Source organism: Centroberyx affinis, unplaced genomic scaffold, assembly GCF_046629955.1.
Source record: "Centroberyx affinis isolate AG114_WGS23_722 - 3 ecotype Tasmania unplaced genomic scaffold, CSIRO-AGI_Caff_v1 ptg001820l_1, whole genome shotgun sequence".
Taxonomy (NCBI): domain Eukaryota; kingdom Metazoa; phylum Chordata; class Actinopteri; order Beryciformes; family Berycidae; genus Centroberyx; species Centroberyx affinis.
The window spans coordinates 110733-131489 of record NW_027280204.1 but is presented as its reverse complement, the minus strand read 5'-3'; positions in this window follow the sequence as shown (position 1 = coordinate 131489).

Here is a 20757-nt window from a genome sequence, read left to right as displayed (position 1 = left end):
CCATACAGCAATAGCCTGCACACATATGTGCATCAAAGCACCATGTCCAAAAGCCTTTTCTTATTTAAATCAAACAATAACACATTTCAAAAACATGCAAATCTGTAATGCCAAGCTAAACCTCCTACATGTGGTTTCCCACTGACCAGGAAGGACCCACATCTTCTTAATGCTGCAGAACAGTGGTGTGGGCAACTTTTTTTTGTTTTTGTTTGTTTAAATCCCATCTTGTAATTGATGTTTCCACTTTTGGGGGCTGTTCAAGCATCTATAAGGTTAAATCAATCTAGCCTTGAAATGACATAAATATTACTTGAAATCTTTTCCTATTGTTGAAATTATTCAATGTTTGAAATGTTTCAGAGCCATTTAGCGTGACCTTTTCAACTGACTCAGTGGAAATTATACTAACCAATGTCTCACGGCTAACTAGTTTGTCTCTAGGTGAATGCGGTTATTCCTTGACCACATAGCTGATGACGCCGTGGGGCAAATCCTCAGACCCCTCAGGAGCGATGACATAATTATCATCATGCGTACACTCGCTCCGCCACAGAGCGCACTATATGGGTGCTGAAAGGCCGTTGGAGGTGCTTGGACACTGCAGGTGGAAAGGTCCTGTCAAGAGTTACAGTCAAAATCAACAACATTATTATATAGCCTAAGGTCTGAGCTTAGCATCTGATGGAGAGGCTGCTTGAATTAATGAGTGTCCAACTCCTCTGGTGACTGGACACCTGACAGCGCAGTCTCTCCTATTAATCTCCAAATCCTTTTGACAGCACTCTGCCCTCCGTCTGTAGATAATAAACCACATCTTTCGAGTTATGCCTTTTCGATTCTAACTTTAAGTCAAACCATTTATTTTTCATTTCATCCATGTCGCTGATGTCACAGCATTGACAGCATCTGTAATTTCTTGCCATGTTTTTTATTTCCTTCGTTGCCGTCACTCCACTGCTTACACTTTTAAAAATGTAATTTCTTTTTTCACTCACTCCTCCACAAACAACACATTTATTTCAGAGTTTATAGTTTTTCTTCTTGGGTCTCTTCGCCCTGATGTCAACCTGCATCCCACGTTGGTTCTTTCTAGCCACTTTTCTCAAGAACAAAACTAAGACGAATTTATGAAACTTTGTGAGTGAGTGAGACCCTTTGTCCTTAGTGCATAACATTATTCTAATTACAATTCTGATTAAACTCCTATTGAGTTACTAACTCCTGTCAAGAACTGTATTGGACCCACATGTCAAAAACACTGGTCATGTTTTTTTCAGGAACATGCCACATGTCTCTGAGCACAACAGTCACACTGTAATGTGAGTGACAGTAACAACACTTCTATTTCTACACCACACAGCTATCCTACTCATCACAGAGAAAAGTCACTACATTCACCCTAGAATTTATTCCCTCCGCTCTCTCGGCTCCCAGAGGCTCTTTCATAATGTACAGATTACTTTAAGGTCGCTAGGTTGCTGGGTTGAAGCTGATGCTAACTGACGGTGTTATTTTTAAGTCAATGTCCTTTTTTTTTTTTTTTTTTGATGCATATCATTCCACTTAAAACTTTCTGTACATGTTCACAGCTCCCCTTTGGCTAAATCTGACTTTGAAATGGAAATGTCCACAATAGAAGAGAATGGAACTCATTTTTAACATATTTCCCCTTTGTAATGAGTAAGGCTCTCTGTTTTAGGAATCCGTTGTGATTCGACATGTTGCTTGCCCTCTGCCTGTTGCTTTGGCTTATTTTCCTCCCACCCAGGCTGAAACTCAGTAACCCAGTGTGACAGCATGTCTTTCCCCCATCAGACCTCGGCACTAGCCAATAATTTAACTTTGGAAATAGGTGCAAGTCTGTCAAGAGGACCAGAGATAGCCTCTGTGTGTGTGTGTGTGTGTGTGTGTTTATTTCTCAACCTCCAATAGGTCAAGGATGTGACTGACACTTTCCAGCTGTCTTTTTCATTTGTCAACAGAGTTGCAAATTTTCTCCTGGAGTCCTAACCGCTGAATGACTTCCAAAATAAAATAAAATTTAAAAAAAAAGCCAGTGAGTGGAGGTAGAGGAAGCAGAACAGGAAGAAGAGGCAGAGGAAGAGGCAAAAAAGGCTATGGTCTCCATGGAAACGTGGGGGTGTGAAGTGAAAACAGTGTGAGCATGAGTGGATGTGTGCATTTCGGTGCATGCATATGTTTGTGCATTTATGTGGGTGTCTGAATGCATGTGTTCACGTATGCGTGCGTGTCTGTATGCATGTGTTGCGGCTGCAGCCAGGAGAGCGTTGAGCGTTCCTGGATGGCGTCACTGTGGTTGCGGTCCCGCTGTCCTTCCCGTGTCGCCCATAACCTGCCCCTCAACTCACTTACATCATCCTTCCTGCCAATCATCCTGCTTAACTGTCTAGACTCTGCCGGAAGGGTTTTACGACACTACATGTGGAAAACATAATTAAAGTAGAAAAGCTAGCCTGGGTTCTCTAATGAGGAAAATGGATGTGTTTAGTAGATGTCTTTAGTTTTCAGAAAACGGCTTTAGATTTGTCCTAAAATGTATCGTGCAAGAATTTGACCATTCCAATATTTGGAAGGTCATCTGACACAAAAGACAATAATTGGGGTGACATTTCCATATTTCTCGATTTTCTCTCAAAAATATTATCTTAGCCATCCGATTACTAATACACTGCACTACTATGTATGTGCATGTGTGCTTGTGCATGTGTCCGTGTGTGTGGCAGCTATTCAAATAAGATTAATAGCAACTAACTGATGCTAAGATTAAAGATCCTAAGCTCAAAGTTGTCCAGTTAATGTATTGAAAAAAGTGACACCAAAATGATGGATAGCACCAAGTTAGAATAAATATGGTATTTTTTATAGGACAGTGGGTAGATTAAGTTATCAGTTTGTAAAATTATATCTATATATACAGTATATGGTATATGGTATTTTTTTCTCCAAAAGTTAACTTATCAGTCTTTTTTTTTTTCATAAATACACAAGAAAGGCAACGGTGGAATGCAAGCACAAGTCCAAGGGGAGTTTAAGTTTGGCGACAAAGACTGTGCCACTGAGGAACAGAGATATGAGGGATGAGGTAGAGGTGGTAGCCTAATTCCTGATAAATTAAAAATTGGTAGATAAATTAAAGGATAGCACCGGCATAATTTTGTTTTTTGGCTCTGCGCCACTGTGCACTAATTAAAAAACACTGGTGATTGTCACATACACACTTACAGATTATAGTCCTGTGTCGTTTCCAGACTCTTCTCCCATTCATCAGGGATGCACTTCTTCTTTGGTTTTGTCAACAGGCTGTCTTTGGCACTGGAACTCTGAGGTCCTGTAGGTTTGACCAGTTGGATGGCTGAAAGCGTCTTTTCCAGGGTCAGACCAGACAGATCCTTGGTGCCCTTTACAGTTTCAACCACAAGGCTTGGTGGAGCTTTTACCTCAACCTGGATGGCTAGAGCCTGGGACTCCTGAAATCGGTTGGTTGATCCTTCCTGAAGCAGTTGAATCAGGGTGTATTCAGCAAGAGAGACGGGGAGAGCCTCTTCTGAGATGGAGTTATTGTCAGATCCAGCAGAGAGGACAGTGACTGTTGCTCCCTCACAACATTCAGGTTGATGCAGGACAGTGACAGAGCTTTCAGCAGCAGCCTCAATCTGTGCACAAGAGTTGACCGTTTCCCTCTTGATGATAAAAGGACATTGTTTGTCCTTCTCCAAGTCCTGGAGGAACAGCATCAGTTTAGAATCAGCTTTGATGATTGGCTCCCATTCATCAAGATGATCTTGAGTAGGGGCATGGTGTGCAGCGCAGGCAGCCATAAATGTAGAACTCACTGATGAGGAAGCAATCATGTGCTTTTCACCAAGTCCCTCCTCCTCCAGGAGGACTGAGAGGAACTGCATCAGGTGAGAATCAGTGCTGCTGACAACAGGTTCCCATTTGTCAAGCTGGTCCAGAGTCGGCCCATGCTGTGGGGAGCAGTCAACTACAAATCTAGAGAGATGTGATGAAGCGTAGAAGAGCTCCTCACCAAATCCCTCCAAGTCAAAGTGGGATTTGACCAGTGAATCCCACTCATCCAGACAGCCCCGAGTGGATCCACAGGGTGAGTAGCAGTCAGCCACAAATCCAGATGTTTCACCTGGGGGGGCATAGAGGTATCTCTTTCCAACTGCCTCCAGGTGATAGTCATTGTCAAAACCATTGTGGGGTGCTGAAGCAGCCTCAATCTCTCAAGTGATTTTGAAGTCATCAGTCATTTGAGCCTCATGAGATGGAACCTCAACAAGGCGGAGCAGGTTGGATTGAGCCTCAACATGCTGAGCTGGGTGGATGGATGCTCCAGCATTACCTAACGCTGTGTCTTCGGTCTTGAGAGGAGACTCTTTCTCTGTGGGAGGAAGGTCTCCTTTGTCCATATCCAAGAGAAGTTTGTATGCTGATGAAACTGCACTGGCTATTGGTTCCCATATATTGAGAGCCTCAATATATCCACAAGCAAGTTTGGAGCTGAGACCAACAGCAGACTGAGGTGAAAGGTCACAGTCCAGCTCAGCAGTCACTGGCTTCAGCATAAAGGTAATGCTCCTTCTTTAGGACTTTTGCAAACATGCAGTTGATGTTTTCGTGGCGATCGCCATTAAGGGCATTGAGTTGAGCGACCATTTGCATGGATGCTGAAAGAAATGCAATGGCAACATCTTAATACCTGATGTAGCTTCATTCAAGGTCAACATGCTTCATCATGACTTTGACTTTGACTTTATTAATTCATGCTTCATCTTATGCCTTTCATCATAGTTTTGTTTCAACAACAAATCTAACTGTGAATTTACAATGTAAATCAAACTAAGGAAGAGCTGGATACAAATGTAAATCCTTCAACACAAACAACTAGTATATCCTGACTCTAGTCTGTCTCTCCTTTTTTCCAGAACAACCTGTGCATCAACCCATGTAGTTAATAGAAACATGGGTAGCACTTTACAATGGCCTTTTTCCAGTGCATGAACCTTTAAGCACTGATGACATTTGTTTAGTCTCCCCTAATTATTCCCCCTAATAATTATATAATTATTTTTTAAGTATGCATAATTGTTACCCCTTAATTCACAGACTTCTTGTTTTGTTACCCTGTAACTACAGCATTGTTATTTTATTAGTACCCCATAATTACAAACTAGTTACACCGTAATTAGCGGGCTGTAAATAAAGCGTTACCAGATATTTTTCTGTGGCTGCAACTTCAGATCTATATCTGCTCTCAGATGTTTTGAGGCTGATTTACCTTCATAGAAACAACAACAGCCAGCTACAGATGTGCACCTGCGACCAACAAAACATCAGTGCCTCAGGGTTATGAAAAGCAGCGTGCACACGAACACGAACACACAGAGACACAGACATACACACACACACACACACACACACACACACACACTTCACTGTGTTGTTGTTATAACACTACATCTAAAGAAGATGATGTATTGATGTTTTGTGAAACTCATCCACTGACACCTATAGATAACTGATAAATCAACCATCAAAAAAATCAACAGACTGGCAGGTTTGCTCCTGAGGAAAGACCCCAATCATTCTGGGTAATCTCTGGTCCAGCAAAATGTCAGTAAGAAGACATTTTTATGAGAATATCAATAATTCCAGCACAGTGATTCAGAATGCCTTGGGTGTGAAAAGGATCTAGGAGTATGATGTTTTTACATAAAATTGGGTTCCTCTCTAACCCTTCTATAATTCATGCCTGCCATTTTTATTTCTGATTATCCTATTGGCTATTATTTGCTGTAACACAGTTATATACAAACTACCACTACTACTACTACTACTACTAATAAGAATAATTAGAATATATGTTATTTATTCATTTTCATAAGTTATTATTCAGCATGCTATCTTGAATTAAGTTTGAACTTTCTGCCTAGAGGCTCATGTCTATCTCCTGAACTTTAAAGACATATCTAGCAAGAGAGGAAGCCAAGGCCCTTTTACCCCCTCCATTATCTTACTGACAGCTACTGCAAATTAGGACTTGTAACAGGCCAAACCACACTAAGCAGGGCAAAATGGCAGATTTACTGGCCTTGTTACCCACTTTCTACAGAGTGTGGAGGATGCAAAAAGGACGGCCAGCCTGTGCAGTAAAGGTACAGATATTCAACCAAAAAAATAATAAGAATGCTTGCTTCACTCTCTGTTATAGTACCAAGGGTGCCTACATTTTAGTATGGGGGATCCCAGTGGGTTTTAGCCTCTAACCCTGTCAATTTTACAATGTCGTTCTTTATTAATTGAGTTAGAGCGGGACAGAGCAGGTCAGCGCCACCTGGGAAAACAGCCCTATAAGAAGCAGGGGATCTTTTGACTTTTTGATTAAACACCCTTCAGCTCATATCACCGCAAAGCATCATCATGATTTCAGCTGTCTTTGGAAAAGAAAGAAATGATTAGCAGGTATTCTGGGATAGTGAGTGCAGTATAAACTGGGTGACCAAGCCAGCTACTCAAAACACCTTCTGAGTGTATTAGAACATCATGAAGACATTTGTACTCATATTCAGATAAGACAGACAGATTATACTAGAGTTATTGTCTCTGGTTCCTAAGGATATAGGAGTAGATATTTCATGAGGATAAACGTTTGACAAACAGCCATGTAAGAAGTGGAGGTTCTTTTGAAGTACCACACACAGTGATTTTATTAATTCAGAAAATGCAAGTGCTGATTTGTTCTGTGAGAAAAGGAAAGCGATTTACAGTGATGGTCTTTAAGAGGAAGGAATGAATCAACCTGGTTAGGTTTAGTTAGTTTAGATTAGATTAATAAAACATAGAAGCAAAGTGATAAAGACACTGATAAAATATAATAGTAAAAAAGACAAAAACAAAGAAGAGGGGAAAAAAGTGTACAGGAGGGATTAAAAAAAACCCCAAAGGATTTCCAAAACATTTTGCCTCAAAACAAACAAAAGAAAGTAAAAAACAAAAACACAACAAGGGAAAAGAAAGTAACTCTGCTGAAGGACACAAATTTACAGAATCATCTGGGGAAAGTGAAGCAATAAATAATATACTGGGATCGTTTGGGTGTTGAAAAGAGCTTTGGATGTCATCGCTCTTTTTCTTGAAATAAGTGATAAAATTCTCAACAGACAGGGGATCTAGATGGTGGAGTTTTGAGGAGGGATGAGGAGGTATAGAGAACATTTTCTTGTGGTCAGAAGCAGACAATGAGGAGTGGTTCACATCACACCTAGAGTTTGTTTTATTTGGTCCAAACCACAGTGGAAATTTTTTTTTTATACTTTGTTGCAATTTTGTATTTGGTGTGGTGAGGTTCACACTGTCCAATTACAAGCGAAACAAGGCTTGTAAACGACACAAGTAGCTTGTTTACTGGACAGAGTTTTAGTAACCTGTCATCCTGTGAGGTTAAAGATTTTGGCAGCAGGGTGAAAGTCAAAACAATTTGATTCCACTCCCTGTAACTTTAACCAAGCAACTTGTCTGCACTCTCTAAGTCTGCCCTCAGTTCATTTCGTTATGCCAGGATTTACAAGCAACTGCTGAATATACCCATAAAACTGTGCATTTTGGGGTTATTGCCTGTAGTTGGTTCGGATTACGTTCTCAGTCCTTACGAACTGCAAAGCAGTTTACTTGGTAGAGGACTGACACCTGCATTTTCAGACATGTTGGTACGGTTATTTGGTACGCACCTAACTTCAAATGGCATTATTCTCAGCTGTAGATGAAAAGCAAACCTAACCCTAACAACTGCACACTCAGCTCAATCTACAATTGAACATGTACCATGACCAGCACCTCCTGTTATTCTCAACATTATCACCTGCCCAAACAAACTGAACCAAAGGAGTAAACACTCCAGAGTTTGAATAAACCGCTCCAAACATGCTTGCTTTGAACGCACCCTAACATTATGGAAAGTACATGGCTTGTGCTCCGACTCACAACGTCTGCTGCATGACACCGCCTCTGTCTCGCTCTCTCTCTCCTCACCTTCCCAGTCTCTCTGCATAATACTAACTAAATAGCATGAGGAGTAGGGATGGGAAAAGACAAAGGTCACCAGGCGAGACATATGTGCCCTCCCCTCAGCTCTCCAAAGTCTTGCTCACTCAGCATGCAAGGTGTCTGACAGCCAAAGAGCAGGTGGGGATGCACAGGCTGGACAAGAGGAGAGGAGCCAGAGAAGATCAAAGGATGATGAGAGGGCAGAGAGATATGTGTAAGAGCCACAGTCTGGACAGAGTGAGAGGTCAGAGGGTGGAACTGAGGACAGAAGTTGAAGAGGAACACGATTAATGACAAGGAGTCTGCACATCTAGATTAGAAAGGATAGAGAAGGGCATGGAGAAATATGGAAAGAAAAGAGACAGCCAAGTGGAAGAAGCAAGAACCGGCAGTGATGGAAAAAATGCTCAAACCCTTGACTTAAGTAAAAGTAGCAATATCATAATGGAACGTCATTAAAAGTAAAAGTCCTTCATTCAAAGGTTTACTTTTCATTTTGAAGAACTGTCCCTTTCAGAATATTAAATTATTGAAGCATTAACCTGTAAGAAGTATGTTAATGTTGTAGGTCTAACTGCTCCATATACTGCTGGGGAGTTTAATCTCTAACAATGCAACATATTTTATGAGCATATGGTATGTTTTGAATGTAAAACCTTATTCTGCAAAGTAACTAGTAACTACGGCTGTCAGATAAATGTAGTGGAGTAAAAAGTCCAATATTTCCCTCTGAATTGTAATGGAGTAAAAGTATAAAGTCTCCCAAAATGGAAATATTCAAATAAAGTGCAAGTACCTCAAAATTGTACATTACTTGAGTAAATGTACTTACACCCCATTTACACTGAGCCACTCTCACAGCAACACCCTTAATGAATACTGATGCATGTAAATGTGCTTGTCATTTCATTCTCTGTATGAGAAAATGACAAAGACACGCATGGGTCAGTTTCTGTAGCGGTAAGCACATTCTCACTACAAGTGTTTTTTTTTATAATCTGTGTGAAGCAGCGCCTGCCGTCTAACTTGAAGAATACACAGAAATACATACAAAAACAGAATTTTTGTGGCGCCTGCCCTCTCCACATTTGCATACATCGCAGGAAAGCAGGGAGAGATGCAATCGGATTTCTATCTGGCTAACAGAGGATAAGGGACGCATGAAATGACAAGTGTAAATGGGGCCCAGTTACTTTCCACTTCTGAGAATCGGATTGTGCAGAAGAGGGAGTAATGAGAGTCCACAGATTGTGGAGAATGGTGATGAATGAGATGGGATCAAGTTGGAAGGGATTTGGGAGATGAATGGAGAAAATTTGAAATCGGTATTAGGAGATATTATGAAGAATAACAGTCACGTTAGATGTAGAGCAATCGACAGAAAACTAGGTCAAGTCTGTTGCCAGTCTGTGTCTGTGTGGACACTCAGAGAAAGATCAAAAGAAGACAGGAGGGAAATGAATGAAGAGAAATTGCTTGCTACTAGCTTGGACATTTCTCTCTCTTAATTCTTAGTGTAACAGAGTTTGAAGTCTGTTAAACTTCTATTACCATGACTAATGCTGTTCTTGGTCCAAAGTGTGCTTTTGATTTGACTTAGCAAAGGACTCCGACAGAAGAGAGATAGAGACAGCTATTGTCCTATACAGTACCATGAAAGACATCTGTAACATTATCAATGTATTGCTGTCCTTTGCACTTTCGCTTTATAGGTTGCATCGACAAGTATTGACTAAATTTAAATTGACACTGACACAGAGTGACACATTGAGCAGGTAATGCATTTAGAGGAGCGTCTATCTCCTCAAGGATTTGACTGAATATTCCAAAATTTCCAATCAATGTATTAATCTTTGGAGGTAAATCCCAATAATAAAGGGCTTTTAGACAGCAGGGTTTTTAATGGACAGAAGGGGAGCCTAATGGGAGCCCGCCCTTCCATCTCAAAGCTGCCATGACAGCAAGAATCCGCCTTGATGATTGAGCAAGACATTGAATCCCTACCAGCTACAGGGTTGCTGTTCTGTAACAGACCCTGTGGAGCGGGGCAAGTGAAAACAGGATTTTTCCTTCAGGGATCAATACAATAGAGCATCAGAACAATAATACTGCAAGATGGACAAGCCAAGACAGGAAAAACAAAACTGAGAAGTTTCCAAAATAAAGAACAATGTCTTCATCGGGCACTGAACTGGTGCTGTAAAACATGAAGTGTTCCATCAACATGAGATTTTGACCATTTGGAAATGTGACAAAAGTGATAAGTGATCTACAAAATGATGGCACAAAATTTAAAATTATGGTATTTTTCAGTCCTTGGTTAACAATTAACACGAGATCCTCTATATTTCTGTTATATTGAATGATTAACTTTTGGCAATTATTCCGCAAAACTGGATATTAGGCATTTTGTAATAGACCTCACATTGTGGCAAACCAGGGGACTTGGAGGCAGGATTCACAATAAAACAAGAAATCACAGTGATGGTTGACAGGTAAAAAATAAATAATCTCTAATAAGGGTTGTAGGGTACAGGGTGTATGAGGTAAAACTACACTAAGGAAGACTCTTCCCATCTGTAGCTTTGGCCTTTCTCCCCTTCTCACTGTGGGGATGCTCCAGGCCAACGGCCTTGATGGTTGACTTTGTCCTTCCTAGGTGGAGGAGAGAGAGACACAGACCAGGTGAGCCACCACGCACCAGGAAATCCAGCAATGTTCAAAAGATACGCAAGGTTCAGTCTGAGCATCAACAGGACTCACTCACTTGATCTGGCAATCCCTTGGTGAGTGTTAGCGGTTTGTCTGCTTGCCTCTCTCTTCCCAACTGACCAAACATTTCTGTCAGCAAACTGGGTAATTTAATAGACTCTCTTCACAGACATGGCTTACTTCTGCAGCCATATAGATCTGCAGGGTGTAGATCTGTTCTCACCATTGCCAGCAACGTTAAAAAGCCAACTTTCTGTTGCCACTGACTCTGTGATCAACTTATTTTATGTTTCAACATAGACAATGCAGGTGTTGTCATTGACATGTCTTTCAGTTTCTGTTGTCAGGTGACTGCACCAAGCGATTTGATCAACGGTCACAAAATGCTAACAGCACAGAAATTACCGTTAGCCTTGGTTAGCCAGTTAGCATTTTGTGACCCTCGATTAAATCACTTTTTTATATTTGTGCAGAAACAGAAAGATGTCAACACCTGTATTGTGTTACACACTATGTTGAAACACAAAATATGTGATCACAGAGTTAGAGATAGAGAGTTACTGACTCTCTTACAAAGGATGTGTAATTTTTAACACATCTGTGTGTCTTCTTTGGGACAACACACACTTGTGTTACTTTTCAACACATTTGTTAATGACAATACATCAACACAACATGTGTTTTTAGTAACATATCTTGTGTTGAAAAGTAACACAAGTGTGTGTTGTCCCAAAGAAGACACACAGATGTGTTAAAATGACAAATCCTTTTTATGAGTAAGACACTTTGTCTTACTCATAAAAAGGATTTGTCTGCGATCGAATAGTCAAAAATAGTAAAAAAAAAAATACGTCCTAACTCCTATTCCTAACCACTTTTCCTTGACCTCATCGAATAGTCAAAAATAGTCAAAAAAATATTGAATAGTCAAAAATAGTCAAAAAAATACGTCCTAACTCCTATTCCTAACCACTTTTCCTTGACCTCATTGGAAAACGTCATGAGGTCAAGGAAAGATGTGAAGGAGAATTCATAAGGGCTTAGGAAAAGACAACCGCGGTGCTAAGAGAATCTGACTGCACTTACACTAGGCTACGTAATTATGCGACGGTGGATGTTAATGACGATTAGGGCTGGGTATCGTTTAAAAAATTCTGATAACAAAGCGCATCTTAGATACTTCGCCCCGTGCGTTCTTACCGTGTTGTTCCATGCAGGCTATATAAACATGGGCAACACGGTGAAAAATATTGCTTCATCACCAAGGTTGGAATTGAAATAAAAAAGGAATATAGGCTACCAGTCACAAAAGTGAAACGAAATGGTTGTCACATTGGTTGCTCACGCTCACCCTCCTCTCCACTCATATTTATTGACATGAATCCCAATTAGTATGATTGTATGAAAATAACTGTTCAATTCACGCAAGATAGGCATAACATGTTAGGCTTACAAATCTACTACAGTACATGTCATCATTCTTAAGTTTCAAACATGTTGAATTAAAAACATCATCTGGCTAAAAGTGTCTCATATCCCTTTTTCTTGAAAGACAGACTTCTGTGTTATGGTTAATAGCACAGAAGTCTGTCTTTCAAGATTATGATCTGATTATAAGCCTATGCATATAATAGCTTAAGAACCACCACACAACTCAGTAAACTCCTTGAAATGTTGACTTGATTGTGCTTTGAAGTTGCTATGGCTGATACAGGCCTTTATTAAGGCAAGGGTTTCAGCATCTGTGACTGAAGTAAAATTAATTGTATAATAATAAAAATAATAATGATATTCCTAAAGGCTGGCAATACAACAACGCTCAGAATGAAGAAATACCTAATGCAAACTGAGCAGAGCTTACGCTACAAGGTTAAGTTCACTTTGATTATTTTACAACAGCAGCGTAATGTTCATAGTTCGCCTATGGGTTTAACATATTGTTGAAAGTTCAAAACATATCAGCGTATTAGCAAGTTATGGCATAAGATGGAAAATGCTTAATAAGCAACGGTAAGTTGCATGATGATCTGCGTCCCTTGTCGGTTGTGGTCGTTTGTTGAATGGTGCGTCGCTTTAAATGTTGCTGCCGCAAGGAATTGTGGGACGGCATTATCTCCTTTTCTTTCGTAAAGGATGGTCCAGTGTATCCTATGCTAAAGAAGCTAAGTAAGGAAGCATTGAAGCACCTTTCCTTAGCATTTAGAGAATTTGAACAGCTCTTATCATGGCTGCCACTTAGATACTTCCGGGTCATTTCACTCAGTTAGGAACCTTCCTAAGCAAAAAACACTATTCGACTGCAGCCGAAGTAGAAGTATATCAGACATGTTTGTGAAAAGTGTCTGTGCCACACTGATTAATTGATGGGCCTCAGGTGTGTCCAGGTCCAAGTGCCAATTGGCTGCAGCACTTGGACTACTTCCCTTCAAACACCTCACCAGCTTCAGCCTCGGGAGCTGCTGTCCCTGCTGCTGATGTGGCCCTGCAGGTAGTGCGTTTGTGCCGTGGCTGGGCCAACTCAATTGATAAAAAAAATATAAAGAACGTTAAAAAGGATATATAAAATGCCGACAACACCACCTAGGAATTAAGAGGAGCCTAGGACTCCATTAAAAAGGCTAAGCAGGTTCTTTTAGAATCAGGGGTGAGCAGAGTTAAAACCACAACTCAAAAGTAGCTAATTAAAAAAGTTTATTATCATAAAACAACAAATGTAAAAGGTAAAAATGTCTAAGAGTCCTAAAATTTAAAAATAAAGAACAAGCTAGAACATCCCCCTAGAAGTCCATTACGGTTAGTGTCTCTCCGCCACACGAATGCCAGCAATTGCGAAGTCCTCGGCCCACGCCAACAGCTATGGCCGCCGCGGTCTTCTCTCTGGTGCTCCACTCGTTCTGGGTTCTGAAACAGACAACACCCGCCAGTATCCTACAGATACACAGCTCCGATTTATCACCTGCTTGCCCGGCCCCGCAGCCGGCCCTCCCGGTGTCCGCCGCAAAATAATGATAATAAATACTCATGGTTTTCCTGGGCGGCAACGACACGCTACCGACCCAGGCTGGAGTGTTCACGCCGAACGGACAAGGGCTGCTGCGCTTCAGGCTCCCATGGTGGCTCGTCTTCTGGACTGTGGGTTCAGCGGAGGACGCCTTGCAGTTCTTTATGGTTCCCTGTCGTGCCTTCCTCTGTCTTGCCCCCTCCTCTCATCTCCGCGTCCCTGCCGTTTTCCAAACTTTCACCAGTGCTCCACACCTGTTGCCAATTCGCTGATTACTGCCTGGGGTTCGTCAGTGCCTGTGTCCTTCAGGGCAGTCGGGAAAACACACTACCACATGCAATAACACGCAAAACCATAAAGACACACCAATCCAATGAAACAACTGATTAAAAGAATCACTAAAAAACCACAGCAAAAGCAACAAAACACACAATCCAAAACATGCAAAAAAATAATTAAAACATGCGTAAAACCCCATAGCACTGACCCCGTCACACGTTCCCTGGTTCACCATGTCCATGGTCCTGAGGCGGTTGTGTTGATGTTTCCCGTTTTGCCACAATATGCACAGTGTGACTTCTCAGCACCACCGTTCACGTCTGTGCGTTGAAACCTTCCTCTCTGTGACTATCTCTCCAGCTTGGAAGGAAAAACCTCCCAGTTCCCACTTGTCTACTCAACAAGGACCACAAACACAGAAGACAAGACAGCACATTGAGGACAGCTTATCACAACACAAGACATCGCTGATGCATAATAGATCAAAAAAGCATGGCGATAAGGCATAAACATACTGCTCCAACTGCATGACAAGTAGGGTGCGTGACAAGTAGCATCCTGATTACGGTGCATTAGATTTCCATTCAATCTAAGCCAACTAGTGGTGTTGTGGAGAGAAAGGCGAGAGTTACAGTAGAGGAGCAGGATGTGTGTGTGAGAGACGGAGAGAGAGAGAAACAGAGACAGACATGAAGAGAGTTTACTTATGGAGGCTACATGCAGAGTTTGTGGTGTGTGTGTGTGTGTGTACCTCCTATGTGACTCCCAGCATTTAAGGCAGCATAACAGAAATGGGTTTGGTAGAGCTCACTAAACTAACAAGCCACAAGAATGACAGGTAGGCTGGCAGACTGAAAGGAAAAATGAGATGAGGGAGAGAAGCTGAGGTAGATGGAGAATGAGACAGACATGGAGGAACAAGAAGAAAGAGAACGACTAAAGAGAGAGGAAGCAGTGTCTTGGTGGCTCAGCTGGCTTAGATGCCTACAATATGGATGCAATCTTATGGGTTTTCAAATAAGCAAAATTACAATTTTCCTACTGGGAACAATATAGTATAAAGAAGGTTGTATTATTTTTATAGTATGGGGCAGCATTTGTGTTTGTGTTACTTTTCAACAGAATATACTATGTTAACAACAACAAGCTGACTGTGTCGTTTTCGACGGGTTATTTCTCCACTGATACATCTGATCGAATTTGTGTTTAGGTAATGTCAACTTGTTAGCTAGCTAAATACCACAGAGCACAAGCATGAACTCTGAAATGCAAATCACATGCTGTGGACACAAAATGTGAAGATTACATTCCTCCACCACAAGAGGATTAGGCCTATATAACAATACCACATATTGGATACACCATTTTTTCCACACTTGTCACATAACGGTTACGTTTAGGCAAGTAAATTAACTTTGGTTGAGGTTAAGGTTTGGTTTAACCAACTAAAACAATTTGGGTAGATGAGGTGATCTAGGGGTTAGGGTTAGTCACAATGAAATGAAAAATTACTTTTTCACCTTGTTTGCCAATTTTCCATGTCACTATATATATATATATATATATTTCACAATAAATCCCCAAAACTTTTTTCTTGTATTTGTTTATACCAAAATCCCATATTATCTGAAAAACACTAAGTAACTACATGTTTCTCCAATTTCATTTCATGAGACCAGGCTGAGCTCTCTGGTCAGCTAACCATCACCATGTTGTTTCTTTTAAGTACTGGCTAACATATCAAGAAACAGATCTATCCATAGTATTCACAAAACCCAGAAATACGAAAGTGCTGCCATATTGTTGACATGCATGACAGTAACATGAATTTTCGCTGCAGCTAAGATCATACAAACAAATATTTTCTAAGTTGTTATGCCTTATTTAGTGAACTCATCAAAGAGGACATATAAAGAAAAGATTGGTTTAGTTGGACGTCTGGATCCATATTCGATTGCAGGCAGGTCAACATTACTGGTGTTGTGCCAAAATTTATATTCTCTAAGGAGTGTGTTTCCCTGGTGGTGTGTCCTTGTTTTGTCCTCAGTGAGTGTTGTTGTTTTGCCACTGCACAATGAAATTATCATGAGGGAAATGCGCTTAATAAATGACAAGTAGACTAATATATGGCTTGACGCCTTCCTTGTAGAATCAATGGGTGCTTGTGATTTGAGATAATAAGATCACAAACAAGCGTGACCTCCATTCATTATGAGGCCACCAGGAGGTTTTTGTAACAGCTACAGAGGACAAAACGAGGACAGCGAAACACATTTTGTAGGTGATACAAACTGTGGTAAAATAAATGTTTGTTACAATACTGTCTCTAGCTGCTACACTGTAAGATGGCTGGTTACTAATGTCAACAATATGGCCAAGGCAATTGATATGATGTCATGTGAATACTATGGATAGAAAGGGCAGGATGGAGTAAAAGACACAGAAAGGGAGGTAGAGACACAGAGATATAGAAAGAGATATAGAAAGGTAGAGCTGGAGGGAGGGAGGAAAAGATGCAGAAATGGAGGTGGACAAAAAGATATAAAAAGGGAGGGACGGTGGGAGGAAGAGAGGCAGAGAGGGAGTGGGACAGACAGAAGTGGAGCAGAATAATGGGATAGCATTGGCTCCCCGGATCAATTCCCAGCCCACACCCCATCAGTCACAGCAATTATGCATGGCGCCATGAGAGATTGACTGTTAAAAATAAAAACGCCCCCGGATCCACTTAATTACAACAACACTGCTCACCTCAACTCCAGAGGTGTGTGAGTATCCCAGTGTTATATCTACTTCTCAAAAAAATGAAGAGGGGTGCTTTCTTTATCTTGTCACATAGGGAATTGGGTCTCTTGCTCAGTGAGGGAAGGTGGGTGTTGAAACAGGGAAAGGAAGAGAGATGTGCGTGTTGATGTGCGGAAGGATTTCCACAGCTTGCATTAGAGTGCTGTGTCTCACCCAAATATAATTTGAGTGGAAAGGAATCTAATCCAGTTCTGAGAAGCAAAGCAATATCTTCCCTCTGTCTGACTTCAGGGCATGTAAGCCCTGGACAGACAGAAAGCGTCAGAGAGGCTCTAGCGTCAACAAACGCACCTATTGTTCCCAGTGGCTGCAGGCAAACTACAGGCGTTAAGTGGCACGTCAGAACGGTTTGACGCGGCTCTCGGCTTCAGCTCCCTCTGCATTCACACATTCGCGAAAGAAATTGCGAGAGTAGCGTTTATATAATATTTCCATGGTTACCCCACATACAAGCATTAAAACAAAATGCAAAATGGAACCATGTGCCATTTTTCACGCTCTTGCCAACTTCGCGATCATCGGTACTGTGATCAGTAACTGTCTTTTTAGATTTTGGGAATAGTATCAATTTATTTTATTTTATTGAAACCGGTAATAGTTTTTGTAATATAATGTACATCATCTGATACTACTTATAATGCATATTAGGAATTTATCAGACTGTTGTATCAGTTGGTGGGTACACTTTATTTCAAATAAAAAAGGTGAGTAAATTAAGTTTAGGTGGGTTTACCCTCCACTTCACACAGACTTATTTAACTAGAGTCAGCTATACCCAAACTTCCCAGAATAAAAACTTTGAACTGGCTGAAGAAGTTTTATTTCCAACTCTCCCTTTTACATACAGTATGTAGATTGTCTCAAATCTTATTCACTGTACATAACCTTAAAAAACGTGCTTCACAATAAGAATACTATATTTTATGACTATTTTATTTAAAAACTTTAATCTGTTGAAATACTTTTGGCAGCCTAAAATGAAGGAACCATACGGATAAAAGCCATATTTATCCAATATGGCTGAAAATTAAACCTGCTAATCCTCATTTTAAACTCATAGTCATTGTCTCGTTTTGCATTAACGTAAATTCAAAGTAATGACTACAGAGCCAAATCCAAATACTTACAGGATAAAGCTCACTTATTCATTCATGACATTCCTACACAGCCATGTAATCACACTGTAAGCCACAATGTAAGCCGCTATGAAATGTGTAAAGAAATATGTGTAAGGAAGCCCTGCCTGAAACTTGAGAGCTAACTTGCATCACTGACTGAGGGACAGATACAATAAAACATTTGAAACTGAATATCTAATCTGTGCAGAAAAAGTGAATACAAAAGTATCAGGTTGTCTGGGATGTTTGGCATTACCCTCTGTTTCTACTATCTACTACTGTAAAGTATCAAATGAAGCAAAAATGCTCAGAAAAACACTTTACTACATCATAAACATGCCGACATCTTCACTAGGGCCTTGTCTTCCTTTTTCAGAATGGAGAGGACGCTATTTCCTATTGTGGTGAATAGTGTGTTAGTACAACGTCTTTGTCCTGTCAAATAAACTGATAACTGGTTGGCAAAGAGAGGAGCATGCTGACCCATTTGAGCGAGGGACAAGAGGAATGAGAGAGACAGAGCGAGAGAGAAAGAGAGGGAAAAAGAGTGCAGAGCATGTCATGGAGAGTGAAGTGGAGACAGAGAGTTAGAGGAGTTAATGAAGCGTCCTGTCACTCTGGGTTGGACGTTACGTTCAAACACCTCTACTGTACATCATATGGATGCGTCATATCAGCTGGCACTACTTTCTACTTTGTGGACGTAAACAAAACAACGTGAAAACTGAAGATGGATGGGGACGGCAATCTTGAGCAGGACCTAGTTTGTACTTACCGAATACTACCCCATACATATTCTTTTCTCACGTTTGGCAAATGCCAATGTTTGCCTGATATTTTCAATGAATATTCTCAATCTTGTCTTTTCCCCTAACAAATTCCTCTAACTGTTCCTTCCATCCTTTAGACCCTACCTTGGAAATATGTACCAAACATGAGCAGCTAAAACATTTCACTTCTACTAAGTTCCCTGGCATCTGTGCACACTGGTGTGGCTGGCTGGCTCCAAATAGCAGCGCGAGGTAATTGTTTGAAATTTTTTTACTTCAATACCCAGAAATCAATGTGATGTCATTAAATTGTACACAGCAGGCTCATGTTTACCAACCCGGCCGGTCTGTGATCACTTTATACCAAAGGATACCAAAGGAAAAAGAGAGGCAAAAGATCTAACGCTGATGAGCTTTCTCTGGACGGAGCGCTCGCTCACTGCTGTTTAGGAGACAGTTTGTATTTCATCCTTAAGTTTCGATGTGTCAGCTCCTGTGAGTGGAGAAGACACCAGAACTTAATTTGGGCAGATAGGCCGAATCCACAGGGTCTCAATTAGGGAGGGGGATGGGACGCTCTTCTCTGTTGCAGCCCCAGTTTGTGATTTTGGCAAAAATGGGTGTATTTTTACATATCTCACAAATCTTGCCTAGTATAGTTTTAAGGTAAAGAGTTATCAAAGCGCTAAAAGAAATTGTAGAGGTCTCTGGAGAAATTATGACACGCTGTTAGGGCATTGTCTTTGTTATGGGGCACCACAAGCCTCATTGGGTCCAATTACAGAGGCCCATTGTAGGCTATTGACTATCAGCATGGTAAGCATGTGCAAGGAATAGAGAGCTAGGGAGAGAGACAGAGTGAGAGAATGTGTGGCACATTTATCCTGTAGATTAAACAAGTTGTCCCAATCCTCCAAGTGGTCACTGGCTCTAATGACCCGCGGAGAAGTTATTGCTGAAGACTGATTATTAGTGCTCAAACGCAGTCAGAGTCACCTCAGTCTAATGAGGAAGCCCGCTACAATGATACACTGGGGTAGCAGCGCTGTGCTTTACTTAAAGCCCAATTTGTACGTATGAAAATCGTCCATCCTTTTAAGTATAGAATAGCTGAGACGCTGAAATAAAAGTAAGGTCAGTTAGTTATTGTAGCAACCTATAAGAAGGTGTGTGTGTGCATCTCTCTTTCTCTCTCTCTCTGTTTGTGGGCACATATGTATTAAATATTTACGATGCTAGTTTACGATGAATAGTTACGATGCTTTACCATGCTATACTCCTATACTCCTGTTCTCTCCTGTTTCAAACCCACCATGCTGCTTCACTGTATTTCATGGTGCTTGTTCAGTGATTAGAAACTGGAACTTTAGTACAGAATCTGTTAGTGCTTGCAAAAAACCAAAATGTGCTTTTCAGGTTCTCAAGACTACTGAACGTTTTTGGTAGGATTACTGTGTTCCTATTTTGGCCCATGAGTAGGAGGTTTGTATTTTGCTGAAAACCTTGATTCCCCCTGCGGCGTTGCTATGTTTGCTTTTTGGGAGAGCTGCAAAAAAAAGGAAACGTATAGGGGAAAGTTTTCTATTGTTGCGTCCCAGTGTGGAGTGGCTGTCATCGAATACCACACTGAACCAGAAGATGTTTACTGATGGATCAAGATCAAATGTTTATCTGAATTTACACAGCAAAAAACATCTGATTTCCTACATTATGTGGGACATAGGTCTCTGTTCATCACTGAAGTGATATTTTTGACAAATCATTTTTATAGGTGATTCAAATCTGATATGGATCTCACATTTGTCTTTGATTTGCAATTGGTCACATCCAATTTCTGTAGCCTTCTACATGTTATTTTCTCACTACAAAACCTATTTGAAAATAAATTCATTCACTGGTGCATGTATTATTGTGCAACAGCTTTATTTCAATTTGACCATAATAAACTTGTCAGAATGGCGGCGCTGGAAAATAAAGGATCAGGACAGACTGCTAT